This window comes from Alligator sinensis, unplaced genomic scaffold, assembly GCF_000455745.1.
Source record: "Alligator sinensis unplaced genomic scaffold, ASM45574v1 scaffold824_1, whole genome shotgun sequence".
In the NCBI taxonomy this organism is placed as follows: domain Eukaryota; kingdom Metazoa; phylum Chordata; order Crocodylia; family Alligatoridae; genus Alligator; species Alligator sinensis.
The window spans coordinates 621770-642051 of record NW_005842463.1 but is presented as its reverse complement, the minus strand read 5'-3'; the positions used below and the strand labels follow the sequence as shown (position 1 = coordinate 642051).

Here is a 20282-nt window from a genome sequence, read left to right as displayed (position 1 = left end):
GAGGATCAGAAGGACAGTGCATGTTGGCTCTGCCTCTAACTTGGGGATCTGAATCTAACTTAAATGACCAGTGCATAATGTTCAATGCTCTGTTCTTATCTTGTCTTTAGGGAGGAAAAGTCTTTATGATCAGCTTATAATCCTCAGCTGGTATAAATTGCCTTAGAGATACTGATGTTAACAGAGCCATGACAGTTGACACCAGCTGAGGTGTACACCAGCGCCCTCTTTAGCACTCAGTTCCACTCTGCATCCTCCTGCCAGTCTCTCCTTGTTATGACTTGATCATCCCCTGCAAGAGGGCAGGCTTTCTCCAAGGACAGCAACCTCACAGCATGAGAGAGTGACCCAGCAAGGCTTTGGGCTGGGGTTGACTGAAGTGTCACGGTACACTGAAGCTTCACCCATCAATCTATAAATAAAACATAATAAGGGATGTCAGTTCACAAGGAACCTGCTGGCCAAGCTGAGCCCAAGCTACTTCCTCCAGTAGGAATCAATAAACGCTTTGTATATCTACCCACACTGTGGATGCAGCGACTGGTTTGCATTATGTGTCATCTCTTATTAAAGAAAAAAAAAACACAATCCCTACAGACAGCCTATTTCTAAGTGTGGGAATTAGCTGGTATATAGTTAGTTCAAAAGATGCCAGTTGCAACACCTGAACTAAATGCTGAAGGCAGAGCTATACTATCACTGAGTTAATTCACTCATTCAGGCTCATCAGTATTTTAGTCATGAGATCCAGGTGGCTTTTCTGAACCAAGGGACTATTAGAATAATAGGATGCTTAGATCTATTGCCACTTTATTCAGTGAACAGGTATTCTGCATCCAAACCAGTATTTACTCCCTTACAGCTGTCAACAACACATGCTACTGTTTCTCCTTTTAGATGCAGTGGGCCTGGGGACCAGGAAAGATAGAAAAATCTAAGCCAGAGTCGTCTAGATAGAAAAGTCTAAGCAGCTGGCATTGCAGCAAGTGTTGCATAGTCCGAAGCTCTTTGCTGCAGTCACAGGTGGTTGAACAAATGGTATAGCTCCACTTCATTAGGTCCTTGGCACTCCGACTCAGGTGCACAGGCGGTTGAGACATCACCACCTTTGCCACGGTTCATAAGCCCCTGGTGGTAAAAACGCAGCCACTGGAATGTCCATTTTTGTGCTGTCAGGTATTTTCTTCAGGCTCTTGTTGAACATCTGTAGTCACCTCTCCTTGGGTGTGGTAAGGAAGTTTCTGCATGATTTCAGATATTTGTGTGCTGTGGGATGGTTGTACAGCAGGTTTGTCACATCTTCAGTTTGTCTCGATCATCCTATACTGGCCACTGCTCTTCTGATGTCAGGTGGAGCATTGCCAGCCAGCAGGTACACACTGTTTAGGCTGGTAGGCTTCAGACATCCTGTGATGCATCAGCAGCTATCATTCAGGATGGGGTCAAGGCACTTAGCACATATGGATCTCTCCCATACAGGGTATGCATACTTGACAGATGAGAAGTTGAGAGCCAGAGCAGTGGCTGGTTGCAAAGGTGATGGATGCTCACCTTTGCTTTTGTCTTCATGATGTGTTCTTTGTATAAGAGGGTTTGATCAAGGATGACTCTGAAGTAAACTAGATAGTTTTTGAACAGTGGGATAGTGGGATTCCAGACCATATAATGTTGAGCTGATAGTTGGCCTCTTGGTTTTTCAGATGGAAGGCACATACTTGTATTCTCGCTGGGTTGGCACAAACACATGCCTTCCATCAGAAGAACCATGAGGGTAGATATGGTTAAGGCATATCAGTTTCTGTAGCCAAAAGTACACAAAAGAATGATGTGGTTAGTATGAAATCCAGCTACCTTTGATTCATCAGCCTAGGGTTCACGTTTACAGCTGGGTTAGCTAAAAGAAGACTTTAACACATGTCTGGACAAGACTTCAGCTCATCCAACTGGAGCTGTAGCTCATGTACCAGTCTGCCAACAGTGAAAAGCAGCCTTGTTGTAAAGTCAATGACTACTATCTTTTATTAATCCCACTTTATAGTTTGGAGGATGTTAGACAAGCTTTTGGCTTCAAAATGCCCTTCCTCTGGTCTAGGAAAGAACATCTGAGGAAAGGAATTTAGTACCTGAAATCTTGTCTAATACCGCTCCCAACCATATAGTTGATCCAGTAAGAGAGATCAGACAAATCTTGCTTCTCACCTATTTCATGGACTATCATGGTTAAACACTACTATAATGGATAACTCAGATTTGTAAAAACAGAACTCGTATCCCTTTCCCAGGGAACTGGGAAATCCAGTTTTATGTATAGCAAGGAAAATAATTAGAAGATGTTGTCAGAAGACAAAGAAAACTTCACGTTTCTCACATCTGGGAAACTCTTCAATAATCCATTTGCAATGATACCTCCAGCCCTCTTCAGGTTTCTGCTACAGCCTTTTTGTACCCAGGTCCCTGCTAGGATAAAGGGTCAAGTTCAGCCGCTAGGAATTACCTAGTACAGGTACATGGCCAGGAGGGAGGGGACCTAAAAATCCTCTGGTGCTCCAATTATTTTCAGCTGCTGCCACTGTGCCCAGGCACCCATTGAGGCCAAAACTGTTGACAAATTGATCAAGACTGAGCAGGAAGGATAGCGACCAGTCAGGATGCCATTTTATATTCCAGTTGTTTATTTGTTTAGAGACCTATATACCCAGAAACCCTCAGAAAAAATAATTCAAATGAACTATAGGTTCATGACTTTAAAAAATGGATTAGTGAAACTTCAATAAATACCTGTTTGGATCCTCATATCCAGAATTAAAATAGCCTTAATTTGATTTCTCTTAATTCACTTTGGAAGGGAAGTAAACTAAATTGAATTACGACCACTTTAATTGTGAATAACTTTCCCTCCACCCACCAGCCATGGGCTGCCACCACGTCCCAGGCATCACCTGCCCAAAATGGCAGCACCCCTTGAAGGTAGGCAGAACTATGCAGCCCCAGGGAGTCTGAGGCACAGAGCAGGTCGGGTAGAGGGGCAGTGCAGTCAGGATGAAACCGCAGGGCTGGGAGGGAGGAGAGGTGGCTGGTGGGGGTCTGTGCTGGCCTGAGGGGAATGGAGCTGCCAAGGTAAACTGGTGGAGCCTAGGAGGTGGACTGGGGTGGGGACAGCATAGTGCAGGGTGTTTCATGGGTACCAGGGTGTGGAGGTAAGTAGGGGACCCTAGGGGCTGGGGGCAACACAGTGTAAAACCATTGCTGCAGTCGAGGAAGACTGTGTTAAAAGTTAGTGTTAAATCCTAACATTAGAATGCAGCCCTTGCTACTGGACCTGGAAGAATGGTTACATCATTTACATTATGTAAAATGTAAGTCAGTAAGAAGCTTGCAGATTGTCAGTAAAAACAATTCTTGCATTGACAACCCTAGAGGAGAGAGAGAGCATAAGAACACTTATGGGGAGGTTTCCTTCTCTTTTCAATAGTACTGTAGTACCTGCAGTACTAAGTATCTGCCACCAATGGTGCTTACACATGGATGCTGAAACTGGCAGCACCAGCCCATCCCCATCCCCAGGGATGCCAGCAGGGGAAGAGGAGGAAGCATCCAGCATGGAGATGCCAGATGCTTTCGAATGGCTAGAGTTGAGGGGGAGGGGAGTGGAACAGAGCCCCCACGCCTTGCGAGTCCAGCCCAGCTTACCCCAATACCCCAGCTGGGGTAGCTGGGGAAACCCTGAGGTGAGAGAGCTCCATTCCACTCCCCCACACCCCTCATCTCTAGGCATTCAAAAGCAGCCAGCAGCTCTGTGCTAGCTGCTCCTTCTTCTTCCCCTTCCCTCCACCACTGACAGCCCTGGAGGTGAAGCAGGGCTGGGGAGAGGAAGGCTGCCAGAGTGACCCTGCATGCTGGCCAGGGAAGGTATAGGCAGGCTCCAGCTCCCCACCAACCCAACGGGTGAATATCTGTTGGATCTGGGGAAACAGTGGAGGGGCTCTAACTCGTGGCACTTTATGTACAGCTCCATGAGTTAGAGCGGGGCCCTGAATGTCTGTAGGCACTCCAAGTGATGCTGTGCAAAGCTATACATCAGAAGCATTCCTTGAACTGTTCATGTGAATTAAGATGGCAGGTGACTTACTAATTGGAGCAGAGGACATTGTTGTGTTCACTTGCATCTCTTAATAGTACAGTGAGTCAAAAAGCTAAGGGATTCCTTCTTAGAGAAAGTACCTTGAGGTAAGAGAATACTTATTCTTTTTCTTTGTATACCACTGGACAAAAAGGGTGAAGAAACCCACTTCAGCTTCATCTGGTTCCTCCTCTTCTCCCTCCTCTCTCTCTTCCCTGAGTCAGCCCATAAAAGTCCAAATAAATGGGATTAATAAATATAGGATTCTTTTCTACACCTTCCAATGTTTGAACCCACCTATCTTGAAACTTTGTCTTCCTCAAGAACAGATTGCTTTTTAACAGTACTGGTCAAACATCCAAAATGAGCCCTCTGATTATCCTGATTAGATAAAATGGCTTAATTGAGCACAACATAGGCACTTTTGCCTCATTCTTTATTACAGAAAACTGCCTTTCTGAGTTGTCTGCTAGATAGGAATCTTACCATGAGAGGTATCATAGAAAGACTTCATAATAGTGGCATCCAAGACTAGATACTGATTTTCCACATCTGCTCCAAACCTTCTCCTTATTGGGAGTAGAGTTTAGTCCCTTCAAAAGGAATCTACTTGGTTTCCTTGTTGAAAGAGAGGGATATCTATTTTGGTTTTTTGTTCTGTTCTGAAGATTTTCCAAATGAAAAATGCCTCTACCTTAGAAATACAGTATTCATGTTTTAAGCTAAGTTAATGCAAATCCCTGATCTAGCCAAGAAACAGTCTATTAACAGTTTGGCCAATTGAATTTCTTTGTAAATTATTTGCTTCGAGGGAAGAGGTAGAACTCTTCTGAGGTGGTTGGTATCACATGTATGAACACTTACTAAGTGCAGTTAAAACACAAGCATGTGTATGTTCAAATAGTTTAGCACATATTAAGTGCCCTCATGGTGTTGCAAAGTTGGTCTCTTTCAGACAAGGGTTATCTTTTACATTGATAGGTCACAACATTCCAGTGATTTGCAACTATTGTGAGTGGATATGTGACAAGGCCTTGATTCTAGTTAGGAAACAGAGGAGAACAGTTCTTACAGCTTTCAACCATGACGCTTGTCACTTAAGACTTTGTGGCTTGCATGTTTTTATACTACAAGCCTTTTGTGAAACCCAGTCAGGCCTATTTGTAACTGAACTGTAAGTTCGCAATAATGCTGTGATACCCACGGTGAATTCCCACTGTGTTTTTCTTTGTTTATCTGCCAATTATAAAGCTGGGCAATTTTTTGTGCATATATTTGACTGGTTATAAGAGTTGGAAAAATTCCTTTGGCTGTCTCAGGAGATGAGTTTATACGGATCTGATTACAGGCTGAGGCATGAGACTGTAACCAACTCAGGGTAGAGACAATCTTTTATCATGTGACTCCACTGTGATTGGTGCAACACAGTCCAACTCCCAAGAGGAGATTCCTGATCCTACTACAGCTAGAATAAGGAACAATCAAAAATATTTAGTCATTTTTGAGGTAAGCACATATGAAAAGGGTAGTTTTCACCATTTAAGATCTTTAAAGAATTTTAATTCCACTGAATCCAATGGCAATCTGTTCTTAAAAATATATATTTAATATTTATATAAATACTAGCAAATTGCCCATCAAGAATGATGGGGGAAGGGCAGGGACGGAGAACTGCCACCACCTCCCAGAAACGGGGCGGGGAAGCATGCACACAGTGGCTGCCACCGCCACCTACCACCCCATGCTGCTGCTGCTCCACATCTGGCTGCAGGCTGCACCCCCCCACTGCATCCAGCCCTGCGCCACTCCACGTCTGGCCCCACGGCACCCCCCTGGGAGGCAGCAGTGTGTGTGGGGTGGTGGGTGGCAGCGCTCCATCCCCACCTGTCCCGCCTATCATTCTTAGCAAATTGCCCATCAAGAATGAGGGGGCGGGTGGGGATGAAGTGCCGCTACCCACCACCCCTTGCCACCGCCACCTCCCAGAAGCAGAGCTGGGGGGGAAGCTTGCACATGGTAGCTGCTGCCACCACCCACCAGCCCATGCTTCCGCTGTTCCACATCCAGCCACGTACCACACCCCCTCCACATTCAGCCCTGCGCCACCCCACCCCTCTTCCAGGGAGGTGGCAGCAGTGCTAGGTGGTGGGTGGCGGTGCTCCATCCCTGCCCACCCCTTCCCCCCATTTTTGACAGGCATTCTTGACACAGCACTGGCTGGAGCCACATCTCGCTGGGAACCACGCCACCCAAAAGTGTTACAGACAGACACACAAACAGATGGACTAAACCCTTTATATATAAATAAATAGCCCTTCCTCCATCCCTCTGATCCATTACTTACCAGCAGTGGAGCCTGGTTCCAGCTCCCTGCTGCTGGCACGCTGCCTTCCCTGTATGGGTAGGCAGTGTGCTTCAGCACCAGGGCAAGGGCTAACCATAGAGACACACTGGCAGCCAGAGCATCTCTGTAGAGGACCCAACTTCCAGTTGCCTCAGGTTGCACTGCCCAGCTTTTATTTTTTCAGCAGGGTTTTTGATCCCTGGATATCCAGGGGTCTAATTTTGTCCCCGCGCTGCAAATTGTCAGCGTGGGGAACATTTTATCATTCCTTCACATATCTCTTGTAGTGTTTTAAAGGGGTTTGAGACACTGGAAGAGGCATATGTGGGCTCATCTGGATGTGCCCGTAGTATTTATGTATACCTGCTGTAGACATTGTCTTTAGCAACTGTCACTTCTGTTACATATGCAGTATGTTTAATTTATTTATATACTTTAATGAAATAAATACTTTACACAGTCAGATGGATTGCTAATTGGCTGAAGGGTCGTACTCAGAGGGTGGTGGTGGACGGATCATATTCGACCTGGGGGGAAGTGGGCAGCGGAGTCCCCCAGGGCTCAGTCCTTGGACCCACACTGTTCAATTTCTTTATCAATACGGACAAGTGCAGAGTGCTGCACTTGGGCAGTAGTAACCGGCAACACACTTATAAGATGGGAAACTCCCTTCTTGAGACCACGGAGGCAGAAAGGGATCTTGGAGTCATCATTGATTCCAAGATGAACATGGGCCGACAATGCGAGGTCACGGTCGGCAGGGCTAATCGTGCATCCATAGGTGCATCTCAAGTAGGTCCAAGGAGGTGATCCTCCTCCTCTACGCAACACTGGTCAGGCCACAGCTGGAGTACTGTGTCCAGTTCTGGGCACCCCACTTCAAGAGGGATGTGGACAACATTGAGAGGGTCCAGAGGAGGGCCACCCGCATGATCCGGGGACAGCAGGGCAGACCCTACAATGAGAGGCTATGGGACCTGAACCTGTTAAGCCTTCACAAGAGAAGGCTGAGGGGGGACCTGGTGACCATCTATAAACTCACTAGGGGGGACCAGAAGGGGTTGGGGGAGACCTTGTTTCCCCTAGCGCCCCCCGGGATAACAAGGAATAATGGCCACAAGTTGTTGGAGAGTAGGTTCAGATTAGACATCCGTAGGAACTACTTCACAGTTAGGGCAGCTAGGATCTGGAACCAACTTCCAAGGGAAGTGGTGCTGGCTCCTACCCTGGGGGTCTTTAAGAAGAGGCTTGATGCCTACCTGGCTGGGGTCACTTGATCCCAGTTTCCCTCCTGCCCAGGCAGGGGGGCAGACTTGAAAATCTACAAGGTCCCTTCCAACCCTACTTGAATGATTCTATGATTCTATGAAAGAAGAGCAAATATGATTGATCATCCTCCCCTTTATTTGTCTTTACCTCTGTTCGATTTTTCTTCTTCAGAGCACACTATGTGCTGAGCCATTTCTGTAGTCTATGAAACTAATTCTCTTTCTACAAAGTACCAAGTACCCTGACAAGTGTAGACATATTTGTTACATGATCATCTATATTCCTTATCTGCAAAAATTTGCTGCAGTTTAATTTAATCCTAAATCCCCCTTTTATAGCCTTTTGAAACGGGGCTGGGAAAAGGAGTTGAAAGGAAGATATTAAAACAGATGTTAAAAATAGATTAAAACTGATATCTGAAATAACTATACATCCGAGTATTTCAAGAGTCACTCCTCACTAGCTGAACATGCTGAGGTGTTTAAAAAGACATCATTGTTCTGCACTCCCCATTCACTGCTGCTCATCAGACAGATGTGTAACATTCATCCTTTGGCATACCAAATTTATCATTTCCAATAACATCTAATAGTTTCCGTGTTCCTTTTCCCTATGGTAGGTCAGATGACCAGTCACTTTTTCTGGAAAATTGCTGCAAGACAACACAAAGAACAAGAAAAGTAGTCCAGATCAGTTAAAATGGATACGCTCTTCTTTTTTTATTCTCTTCAAGAATAGCCATTGTGGTGGGTTTCACATGTCAATCCCATTTAACAGCATCTTGCCTCTATTTCTGTCAATGAACTGTACAGAATAAGAGTCAAAGGCCTTTAGAAAATCACATTACAATGTGCTCTCCCTCTAAGAGCAGTGTATTATCATAGTGATACTTTGATACTGATGGATTAAAGAAGCTAGTGTAAAGTGCTTTCTAACAAATGAGACATGAATCATGCCAGGATTAAGTTCACTTTTATAGGAACCTGTTCACTGTATTTGAATGTTTGAAAAAAGGAGTTCTTAGAATTCAGCGCTATTGGAATATGTTACCAAGAATTTCATGCTTATCTCCCAGTCTAAAATAGGTTATTCTTTTTTAGAGAGGAAAAACAAAATACTGTCTTCTTATAACTGGTTAGGAAAACCAGGTTTGCTTTGCCAGCAGAATGAAGGCCTTTCACCAAAGGCTCTTTCTGATCTAGGCAGAAGGACAGGAAAAAGGAAGGATGGGATTTTGCAGCTCCAAGCATTAGAAATCTTAAGTTACAAGAAGAAAGCAGACAGGGTTAAACCGAAATGATTATATAGTAATGAATAAGGATGAAAGCCTCCGAGTTTGCAAACAATGGTGTTATGTTGGAAACCACCCCCATGAAGTCAATTATATTACCTCATTGTAAGGATAGATTTTAGACTTATGAGTCCTCGTTTTGTATACTCTGGGTACATCTGGGTGTACACATGATGCTACAATGACACAGCAACTATGGCAATGTAGTGTCCTAGGACAAGAACTTTGACGCTGCAGCTATGTCACCGTAGCAACATGCTACCTTGTTTTAGTGTGTGACTATTGCAATGTAGTGCCTAAAAATGACTGTGCACGGTGCAGTATTGGCTGTTACTGTGCCATCTTTTAGTACTTCCAAAGGAAGTACTAAATGATGCTGCAGTAACAACATCACCATAGAGACATATATAGTATCCCATGTAGTGACCTCTCTACCCTATTTCCTTCTGTATGTAAATTGCAGCAGAAATGACTTGGTGCACATAGGTGCCACAAAGTGTGCCAATTTCCTTTGGGTCTGTTTTCAAACTAACAATCAGTTGACAAGCCCCAGTGCTTCAATGGGCTGTGGAAAGATCTGCATTTTCTAACCTCGACAAGTTCTAAAGGATTTCTCTGTCAAAGGACCATTGGGTTTTAATAAAGGACTGATGGATCTAAAGGTAGATGGGATCCTATGCTTACATTCCAAATCTAATGCCTTCATCTTCTGCTTTGTCCCTCAAAACTGAGAGCTGCCAAGTAAGAGCTCTGGCATTGCTGATTAGTAATTAGCATTTTAATGAGGCTTAGCTACTCCTAGGAAGTGCTGAGAGATGCAGCTCCCAGCTGTAACTCAGAATGATTTCTGCAAAGCATTCTGAGTTACAATAATCCCCTGGACCAAACAGAAGTTCACTGTTGGTTCTGGGGGAAGGGGGATCTAGCTGTGGCTGGGAGCCTGCAGCCAGGTTCCCACAGCAGTGGCCAGGGCTCTCTGCCAGTGCTGGCTGTTTTCAGAATGGGAGGGGGGAAAGGCAGCAGAAGGAGCTTGTTCTTCGGGCTCCCCAGCCGGCTCTGAAGGGTGGGATGGGTGAATTGGAGCGCTCCCACTTTAGCGGGGGCTCCAGTACACCTTCCCCACCCTGCAGGGGGGAGGCTGAAACCCCCCCAGATTGAACTCCTTCCACTCCCTCTCCCCCTCCCCCTCCCATTCTGAAAACAGCAACAGGCTGGGAACTCTGCAGACACAAGTTAGAAAAGATGCTACATTTTTAAATATCTTTATCTGATACCTCATACTATTAGGGGGTCAGATTTTCACCTGATTGGCCATTTTTGAAGCTGTTTGCAGCTGTGCACTTGTGTTTGGTCACAGCTATAAACTGCTTTCTGTGGCCAGATCAGGCAAAAATGGTCACTTCTGTCTGCACCTGCATCTGGCTTTTTCTTCCCTTCAGTCAGTGCAGGGTCAGTAATCCTGTTGGTTGGTGATCGGCTGCTTTTCAGCACTTGATCCTGAAGCCTTCTTAAATTGCTGTAAGCGATTCCATCTCAGACTGCTCTTTCGTCAGCCTGGAGGCAACATTGCCTGAATAGTCTTGAAAAGAACACTGCCAGGCCCCAAAATACCTTGTTTGGGGCTGTCATTCCTGGGAGATGGACATGCTATTTCGTATGCCACTGCCAACATGGGTACAATCTGATCCCTGCACCTTTTAACTAATTTAACTAAGTGACTCTTCTTGCCAGGCTCCAGGAGCTCCAGGCTGGTTTCCCATGCCCACCCTAGAAATGATAATGCAAAGCACATTTCAGAAACCAGGGCCTACGTGGAAGGAAATAATCAAACTTAGGCCCCAGACCAGTGAGATCAGCAGGGGACAGCCAGTAAGTGCCAAGCCTTCAATTATTTTGTCCTCTCTAGGCAGCAGTAAAATGGAAAAATGTTTCAAGTTAATATAGCTGGAGCCAGTAGTGGTGTGCTCCAGTTACCTTTTGTATCATTACTGTGATAGAGATGCTTATTTTTATGGGAGATGAAACTTCGAGGCTCCAGGGTTTAGACTGATGGAGGCCAATATAATTAAGGTTATATTGGTAAAAATAGCACAATGGTTTTTTTAATGGGATAGTAACTCCAAAATAAATCATATTGGGTTAAGCAGGCTTTCAAGTGGATTCAAATTTTATTTTGAATTGCAGAAATTGAATTAAGTCATTTTAATAAAGCTGGGGAAAGGAGGATGGGTCACACTGCAAGAAAATAAACTGAAATTTTAGAGCTAGGCTAATGCAGCCATGTTTTTCTATCTGTGCACCTCGCTGTTTGACCAAAAATGGCAAAGCTATTACTACCTTAAAGATTTAGCTTTGTTATATTTGCCAGATGTAGATGGACCAAACAGCCCCATTTTACATTTTACACATGTGCCTATGCAGGCTGCACCATAACGGTGCACTGGTTCTATTCACGTTAGCACAAAGCTCTCTTGAGCCTGAAAACTGGTGTGGTTGTTCCTAAGTACAAGATGCAGTTAGTAAATGATAGAATCAATTTACCCATGCAACCCACTCAAATCACTGTACTCTGTGATAATAGTAACAGATTTCAACTTTGAATTCCATCTCTCCATGGATGAGCTGGAAGTGGCTTTCAAATTAATGCCTTTAAATGAAGAACCATCTGTATCTGTGTCTGCATCTGTCTTATGTGTATGTAAGCCTTTAAACTACTGTATTAGTGTAAAGTGATGGAAAGTGATAACTGCAATTGCAAAGAGTGTGAAATTGGGTTCAACGTGTGCTGAGAAAGATCCTCTTTGACAGATTCCTTTTATTTAAGATGAAGTTGGTTCTGCTTGGGACTGCCCAAAAAAATTGTCTTCTAGTCATTCCCAAAGTAGAAAGGTGGCCTTGTGCATCCTGGTGACATCTGTGGCCAGAAGGTAGTGATGGCTTTGAAGGAGGAGACAAGGGATTATGTCATAATCCACCCCAAATGGCAAAAGTTAACTCTGCTAGTTAAAAATTTCAGATATTCCTGAAAGAGCAATCATGACCGTTACTGTGGGTGGAGAGGGGGGTAAATCCCTTCTAGGGTCCCCCCAAGAATACCTCTAGGTGTGAGATTCATTGTGCCCAGGATAGATCAGGACATGGTTTTTGGGGGAGTTTTTTGCCCATCTTTTCTAGCTGCCTCACTTTCCTTATGCCCCTTATGGAGTCCTGTGACCAACACCACCTATAAATCAGTGCTCCACTTTACCTCGAAATAGCACAGTTCTAAAGTTTCGTATTACCTGTGTACAACATTAAAAGGATTTTCTCACATACCTTACCATATATACGGCATGCTGGATCTAGCTGCTGAACTGACCTTTGATGCTGTGATTGCTGCTGTTAAACATTTATATAGCACTGTAAATTTACACAGTGCTTTACAAACATAAATTCACAATGCTGGTTCCAAAGGCAGTCACATCAGCTTAAAATGACGTGGAAGCAGCTTACCAGGAAAAACATTAATCACCATTGAATACCCCAACTACCATGATTCAAGTGTAACTGCAAGTAGAGAAGATGGATGGTTTTATTGATCTTGCACTGGGGAGAACTAAGACTAATGGCACTTCTTCAGTATCAGTGAGATTAAAAACTAGTCTGGCATATGAGACCACAGTGTTCCAGCAGGAGATTTACTGCTCAGATATATCGTTCTTCCTTCAGTAAATACTATGATTGTGGCAGACTGTGCTAACATGGTGTTTGAGCAGATCAGTCTGCAGTAAGAAAGAGATTATTACCTCCATGTTTTGAGGGGCCTGTATTTATAATTTAGTGATATGGCCTGGGAACCCAGTCCATTCACACTAGGGCAGTCTTTTGCTCTCCCTGCTTGTCAGGACCCGTTGAGTGTCCCTCGCTGCTGTACTTTCCCTTCACACTATGCATACAGATTAAGGATGCTAGATTTATCAGAAATCTGAAGATCTTTGCAATCAAAGGAATATGTTGCCTGGGAGATGGGGACTGCTTCTGAACTGTTGGTATTTATCTGATGCAACATGTGGCATCTTTTATGTTTGCTGTTTTGGAAAGCACTGATCATAAGGCACAGGTCAGCAATGTTTATGCGGTGAAGGAGGGCCATTTTAATGGAGCTTAGTTTAGAGTGCAGGATGCCTGCAACAGGGCCTGTACAAAAGCTACCGCTGGAGCTAGATTCACAGCCCCCTCAACCCTCTTCTCCACCTCAGTACTGTCAGTGCTGCCATGTGGCTGAAGCCCCCACAGCAAAACACCACAGACCCCTTGTCTCTGTGGGCTGTAAATTGCCTCCCCTGGTTTTAAGAGGTGGTGTTTTCCATTAAAGGCTAAATAGTTTTGGTCCTTGTTTGGGCATGTAGGATGGGAGAAGACGTAAGCAGCCTCCCCTTCTTTCCCCTGCCATTTCCCCATAAGGAACCAGAGATCACAATGTTTTCTGTATTCACTGGATGGTTTGGAGTGTCTCGTTTCATGCGTCCTCTTTGATACCAGTTGAAAGAGAGATGGTGGGCAGTCAGTGGGGCAATGATAATACATCCAACCCCTCTGGTTGATACTATTACTTTAGTGCTAACCACCTGGCAGAGGGCTGAACTAGATGACATTTGAGATCCTTTCTGGCCTTATGATTCCACGATACACCAAGGAGTAGTAAAGTCAACCATCTGCTGAAGAATGTATCCTGTAGTATTCTGCAAAAGCACACCTGTCAGATCTCCCCTGATGAAGCGCAACTCTGCACATAGCAGTGCTGAACCCTGCTCATAGCAGTGCTGAAATGATAATTTCCTAAGCCTCCATCAATTGGCAATGGGGAGTTTGACTAGTGATTTGGGGGGGTGGGGATTGGAAGCATTTTAATTTTTTTATGGAATAATCTTGAGATAAAGAGAATATTCAAGCTTCTGCTTTCTTTCATTATATTCTTCTTTTTTTTTTTTTTTTAAGAACACACAATTTTAAAAGACCTGAATTCAGGTTCCTTTCATCTCCCAGCCTGAATTCTAATGTGCATAGGATTTTTTTAGTTTATCTCCCAGGCAGCCACAAGAAGTGGGGTTTTTTAGGTGAATTTTGAGCAAGAGGTAGCTTGCAATTACCCACAAATTGCGATCAGCTTGGCATTGATTCTAGTAAATAAGAGCTGCAGTGCTTATGCAAGAACATCTCCAAATGAGGCTTCTTTTGTGCATTTCACAGCCTGCTTCTAGTAGGTTTGTTGCATTTTGTTTTCTTTTGAGTTGGATGCGCTCTGCTTAACAACTTGTAGTTCAAATCATGTTTCATATGGGAAGGTCTCTGGAGGGAGCTGAGAACACCCATGATACAGACTTCCAAATCCTGTATTTCAACTATAAAAAGGTCAGTTTTAGGCATGTCAGAGTCAGCTCAATGTGGAAGTCTATAAGGCCATGTCTTCACTGCAGAATTAATGCTGGTTCTTGGGTGTTGTGCCTACTATACGGTAAATCTTGCACATGAGGTCAGTTGTCATCCACCACTTGTGTTTTCTGCATCTGAGTGCTAGAGCCAGAGTGCGGCCTGCATTGCTGCTGTTGCTGTTGCTGTTGCTGCTGCTGCAGGGAATGTGTGTTGCCTCGAAGACCTCAATGTTGTAGAAGGAATGGCCACAGGCAAAGGTAGAACTGGGCATTCTGGGCATTTTTACACATGGTCCAGGAGGCGGGGGCACTTTTGATTAAAAGCATCTGAGTGCCATGTGTGCCAGAATACCCCCCGGTGCTGAAAAATGGTGATGGGGCACTTTGAACTAAAGCTCATCAAACAAAAATTTGTTCAAAGCAACCTGCTGCCATTTTTCTGCATGGGGATGCTGAACACATGATGCTAGAGTCTGCTGGAGCTCATTGATTTCTGTGCTCCAGCAGACTTGATTAATTGAGTCTGCAACAATGCACCAGCAGATCGGAGCTGGCCCCCTGCATGTGTATAGGAGCCCTCTGAGCCCTAGGCAGCAGTGGGAGATGGGACAGCATCAGTGACTGTCTAGCAGCCAGGCTGGCACCACTGCTGGAAGCCAAATTGGTAGCATAGTGGCTGATATTTCTTGTCTTCCTTCTAACTCAGTGCCCAGGGCTGACACTCCAGTAACCCCCTTCCCCCACTTAACCAAACTGAGCCTGTGATCAGTTGTGTAGCTATCTTGGCCGAGTTTATTATCTGCAAAGTTTCTACTCATTAGCATGCATGGCCAATGGGTTACAAAGTACAGAGAGGCCATGTTAGCCTGGGCTAGGTACAATCAAAAAGCCTAAGGCTGAATCAATTCAGTCTTTGCAGATTAGTCTAAACTGCACAAAGTAAATTGAAACAGAAGTGAACACACATTTACCTTTGATTCTGCAAATGCAGCCATATGCCTGCAGTTGCTCAGGACAGAGCCCAGAGGGCACTAGAGCATGGCTCTCTGGCTGTGTGTTCACTTCCTCTTCCTGCTGCCCTTGAGGTCTCTGGGATTTGCAGTCCAGAATTACAACAGCAGGATTCTGCAGGGTTTCTTATTATTTCCTCTTCCTGCTTCCAGGTACCTCTGGGATTTGTGGTCCACAGTCACAGCCAACAGTAAGTTTGAGTGGGGGAAGAGGTATTTAACTCCCCTCCCTGGCCCCAGATGCCAGCAGGGTTTGCTGGGGGGCAGCCCCCCATAGATAGGGCTGCATCTTCAGCTGGGCTTGCCCTCCCCCCGCCCTCTTGTCAGTCAGCCCTCACTGCTGCAGCTAGGGAGCTGAGGGGCAGGCCAGGCAGACAGCCCAGCCCAGGGCTGCAAGGCATGCTTTGATGCTCTAGGACTATAATTAACTTGAACCAGGAAGGGGTCTGGGACAGAAGTTTTATAAACTGGTTTGATCCAAATCAGTTCATTCTGATACTACATTAAACCAGGTTTATCTTAAACCAGTTTCAGCCATTTTGAAACTGGTTTATATGCACTGAACTTCAGTTCTGTTACAGGTTTAAAACAGTTTCTGATCACCTAAACCAGTTTATGTGTAACTTCTGTCCCTAGCCCTGAAGTTGAGCAGAAGGCAGGACAGGATAGCACCTCACAGACTAACTAATTCAGAGAAGTATGAGCTTTTGTATATGATGTCCTACTTTGTCAGAGGCTATGAATAGATTGTAGAGAGCAGGGGTATTAAACAAGAAACAGTAATGTCATTTAAATACAAAATGTTAGTCCTGGGGACTTGTGACAAGGTATTGGCACAACTTGCATGCTACATCACCTAAGCAACTAACAGTTCCAAGGTTTTCCCGTTCCCGTTTTATACAGTGATCAAAACAAATTCCATTTACATCTAATGTCCTGGGCCTTGTTCTTAACAAAACATTTCACAAGATCACTCCTTGTATAAATCATGCTTTGTGTTGTACATCCCTTGTTATCATGTATGTTTTAGACCATCCAGTACTAGCCTTATCCACACAACCTAACTGTGTATGTACATTTAAGCATAATCTCATGTAAGCCGTTTGTCTATCAGTCATGGCTCCAGTGAAGTTTACTATGGCCAGTGCTTCAGCAGAGCCTTTATGTGAGCAGGATATGTCCTGGTCAGTGTTTCAGCAAGGCCTACTCTTTTGCTCTTGCCCCAAGCTAGCGTGGCTTTTGTCATTGCAGAAATAGTCCACATAAGAGCACCAGGTTAGCTAACCCTCAAACTAATGACTGTCTACTTTGCAGTAGGTGGATTGCATCCTTGTCCTCAACCCCTAATGGGGAAATTGTCTTTTTTTAAAAAGGTATAAAAGTTTTGGAATATGGATTTTATCATTGTGTGTTGATGTGTTAAAATCCAAGTCCTGAAAGTTCTCGTGGATGGTGTCACAATAGAAATAAAGACATGGACAAACCTAGGAGACATTCAATGTTGTTTTATTTCAAAGGTAATCACAGGTTGATGTTTATATTATTCATATATGCAAAAGAACCCCACATTCTAAATTAATAATAATATGTATGAGATGTTATTGTTAAAAGGTGAGTCAAGGATTGTCATGCACTTGAATAAAGAAAATATTACTATTTTTTAAGCTTTTTTTTTTCCTCAGATTCATAAGCATCTTGTGGCAATGCAGCTTTGAGAAGGGAAAGTTTGTGTCTGAAATCTGTTGCTTCCCTCACAGAGGTCCAATATCCTAAAGCAGGGCTGCCCAACCTTCTGCCCCATGGGCCAGATGAGTGGTGCAGGATTAGCCCACTGGCTAGATCCTGTGTGTCTCCCTCATCCAGCCACCTGCCGACCTGATCTAACGACATGCAGGGGCAATCTGATGCACAGGGTCACATTATATGGCCTGTGGGGTTCCCCTTAGGCTCAGAAATTTGGCAGCAGGGGAGTAGCAATTAATGCTGCCACCATTCCCCCACTGACAAATTTTCAGACACATGGGGAATTTCACAGGCCAGATGACACAGCTCTGCTGGTTGGGAGTTGCATACCGGTCTTCTAAAGAAAGGGCCATATGTTTTAATTTTAATATTATTAGTCATTTTATGGGGTCATTTTGCACTGGGTATATTGGTATCTATTTCTCCTGTCACTGGGCATATCCATACAAGATACTACTACGCAGTGGTTACTGCAAATGTAATTAGTACTTCTATAATCAAGTATTAAATAAATGTGCAGTAACTGGACTTATGTGCAGTATGTCTTTTAAGTGACACTACTGTGCAGTATCCTAGTAATACTGAAAAGTAGCATATTAGTACTGTCCATGCTGTGATGCACTATGCAGCATTATTTGGCTATGGCACAGTTGGCATCTTGTGTAAATGTGCCCACTGTCCACTCCTGCATACAAGTCTGTTTGTTCTTCCCCTGACAAAATACACCTTAATCACTTTTTCCCCCAGTACCCCCTGTTGTCACTATCTTTCTCTTTTGGTTTCTTGTCATTCTTATCTCTCCTCGAACAAGTGCCCAACACCCTCCAAAATCCTGCAAGTATTAGAAACTAGTAAAGGTTCTAGCATCCAGCATCAATTATGCAACCAGCATCAGCCAGATACTAGTGGTGCCTGTCACATGTAATGCTAGTAACAAAAGCAAGTACTGCGGCTAAGGATTCCCCAGTGAGCCCACATGTCATGCTAGGGAATAAAAGATGCAAGGGCAGAAGTGGAGTTTGCGTTCAGGCTGAAAGCCCTTGTCTGAAATGGATGTAGAAGATGGGATATAAATACAACCAGACAGTGCTGTATCTCCGAGTTCCTGCTCTACCCCTGCTTTGTCATAAGAACCATGCAATTATAAGACTGATTAAAGACATACATGGCCAGCAATGCATTAATACCGGAGTGACTTCAAGCAGTATTCACAGAATCATCCCCAAATGGCTTTCTGTGGTGAAACTGGCCTGCAAAAGAAGCCTCAACTTGAGTTACCTGCCATGTATGTTAAGGGCTATTTGTACAAGTCAGGCCAGTTGCTGGGCTTTAACAAGCCGAGTGACGTAGCTAACATTTCATAAGCATTCTCTTTCAGGAACCAGCATCATAAGTGTAAAATGAGTTTAGAGCATTTCTTTCAAAATATTTTGGTTTTCAGGCACTAAGAGGGGGTGAAAAAAACCCCTTCAGACTTCATGTAACTAAAATAGTGGCAATTTCCTATGAGATGTTCAGGTAAATGCTTAGTACAAACAAGATATGTCATCTGAAATAGATGTTCACAAAGTACTTGTGTGCTCCATCAAAAAGTGGAAGGCAATTTAGATCCCAGAGACCCAGTTTCCACATCTCTCCCCTCAGCTAGCAGTAGTAATTTAGAGGTGAGAGAGCGCATTCTGTTTTGGTACACATTTTCTTTCCCCACCCCTGCTTCTGCTTGCCATTTTGTGGATGGGTCTAGGTTCTTCTGGCTTGGTTCCATTGCACTAGTAACTCAACCTAGAGCTTGAGTTTTGCCTTTGACATGACTCCTTTCCGTACATACATACAGCTCTCGAAACACAAGAGCTATGTGCCTTCCCCAAAAGTCTCCTGGCTAGAAGAGAGCTGCCCAGATGGGATGCAAAGACTTAGCCCTCTGAGGGGAAGGATACATGCCTGACCTCTGGCCCAGGGTCCTGGATCAAGTCTCCTGGGGTCCTTGGAGAGTGAGTGGTGGTGCTGGCTTGGGACCAATACCATCCCCCTGGGCGGTAGAGCTTGGGAGGTTGGAAAGTTTGTTGGGGATAGAGGGACTAGGAGCCACGTGTCCTGGAATGTCAGATGACTGCAAATTGGTCACTTTATCTCCATGGAGCAGACTCACAATACCCTAGCTCAACCTAGGTAGAATGGCTCAAAGATAACCTTCACCCAAAGTAGTATAATTTTAAGACACTGAGGTCGCATCCAGCTGAGCATAGGCGTTTGCTTTCCTGGGGAACACCCGTGCCACACACTGATGCATAGTAGTTTCCCCCAGGTAGGGTAGGGGAGGATGGGGCCAGCAGCCGTGCTGGCCCTAGTAGCCTTACCTGGGGTTCTGGGGACCTGGAAAGCTGCAGCTGCATCGCCCCTGAAGCTGGAAACCTGGTCGGCAGCTGGAGTTTGGCTCCGGCCAACCAGGCTCCAGTTTTGGACAGCGTACACTGCCTCCATGTGTGCTGCCCCACTTTTTCTGTGCGGGTTTTTCTGACCCTGGGATCTCCTGGGAGATCCCAGAGTCAAAAAAACCCCCCACACTGCAAGGTAGCAGTGCGGGAAATGCCTGAATGTGTGGTGTGTGTAGTGCCATAGACAGGTTGGTGGCATCACATACCTCATGGCTGTGCTCATCTAGAGGGTACATAGAACAATTTAACTACCTTTAATGCATGGATGCTTCCATTTTAAGTGCCTTTAGGATGGTTTAAAGGTAACCAGTAACAACACTTTTGATCAGTGTGAAGTAGGCTAGTTCATTTGGGCAAACTGGAGTGTGCAAACTCAACTGGAGTTTGGCAAACTGGAGTGTGCAACTGTTACCCGGAAGAACAAACTTGCCTTGCTCTTGATCAGACAGCAAGATTTTGTATGCCCTAAAGAATGGGTTCAACTGGACTTGTTCACAAAGTGAACAACTAGCATTCCAGTCTGTAGATCAAATTCTGCAGTCCACAACAAGACCTGTGTGTGTGTTATACCTACATCTAAACCAGAGGGAGAAGATTGTGCTCCCAGTCCAGAATAAGCCAAGCAGAACATCTATTACATATGTAGCTCTGTGTTACCC

At 44.6% G+C, this 20282-nt stretch overlaps 1 long non-coding RNA gene across 2 annotated transcripts in view; it reads left to right on the top strand.

Annotated features, from left to right (window-relative positions):
* The first annotated feature begins 1171 nt into the window (after positions 1 to 1171).
* LOC102378724 overlaps positions 1172 to 20282 on the top strand; it is a 53082-nt gene continuing 33971 nt past the window's right edge. The window contains exon 1 of one of the 2 annotated variants that reach the window (XR_324667.1): positions 1172 to 1229. This is a non-coding gene — a long non-coding RNA (uncharacterized LOC102378724). Of the gene's footprint in view, positions 1230 to 14230; positions 14268 to 20282 lie in introns of those variants that run through there. The other variant, XR_324666.1, reaches the window with a different exon arrangement.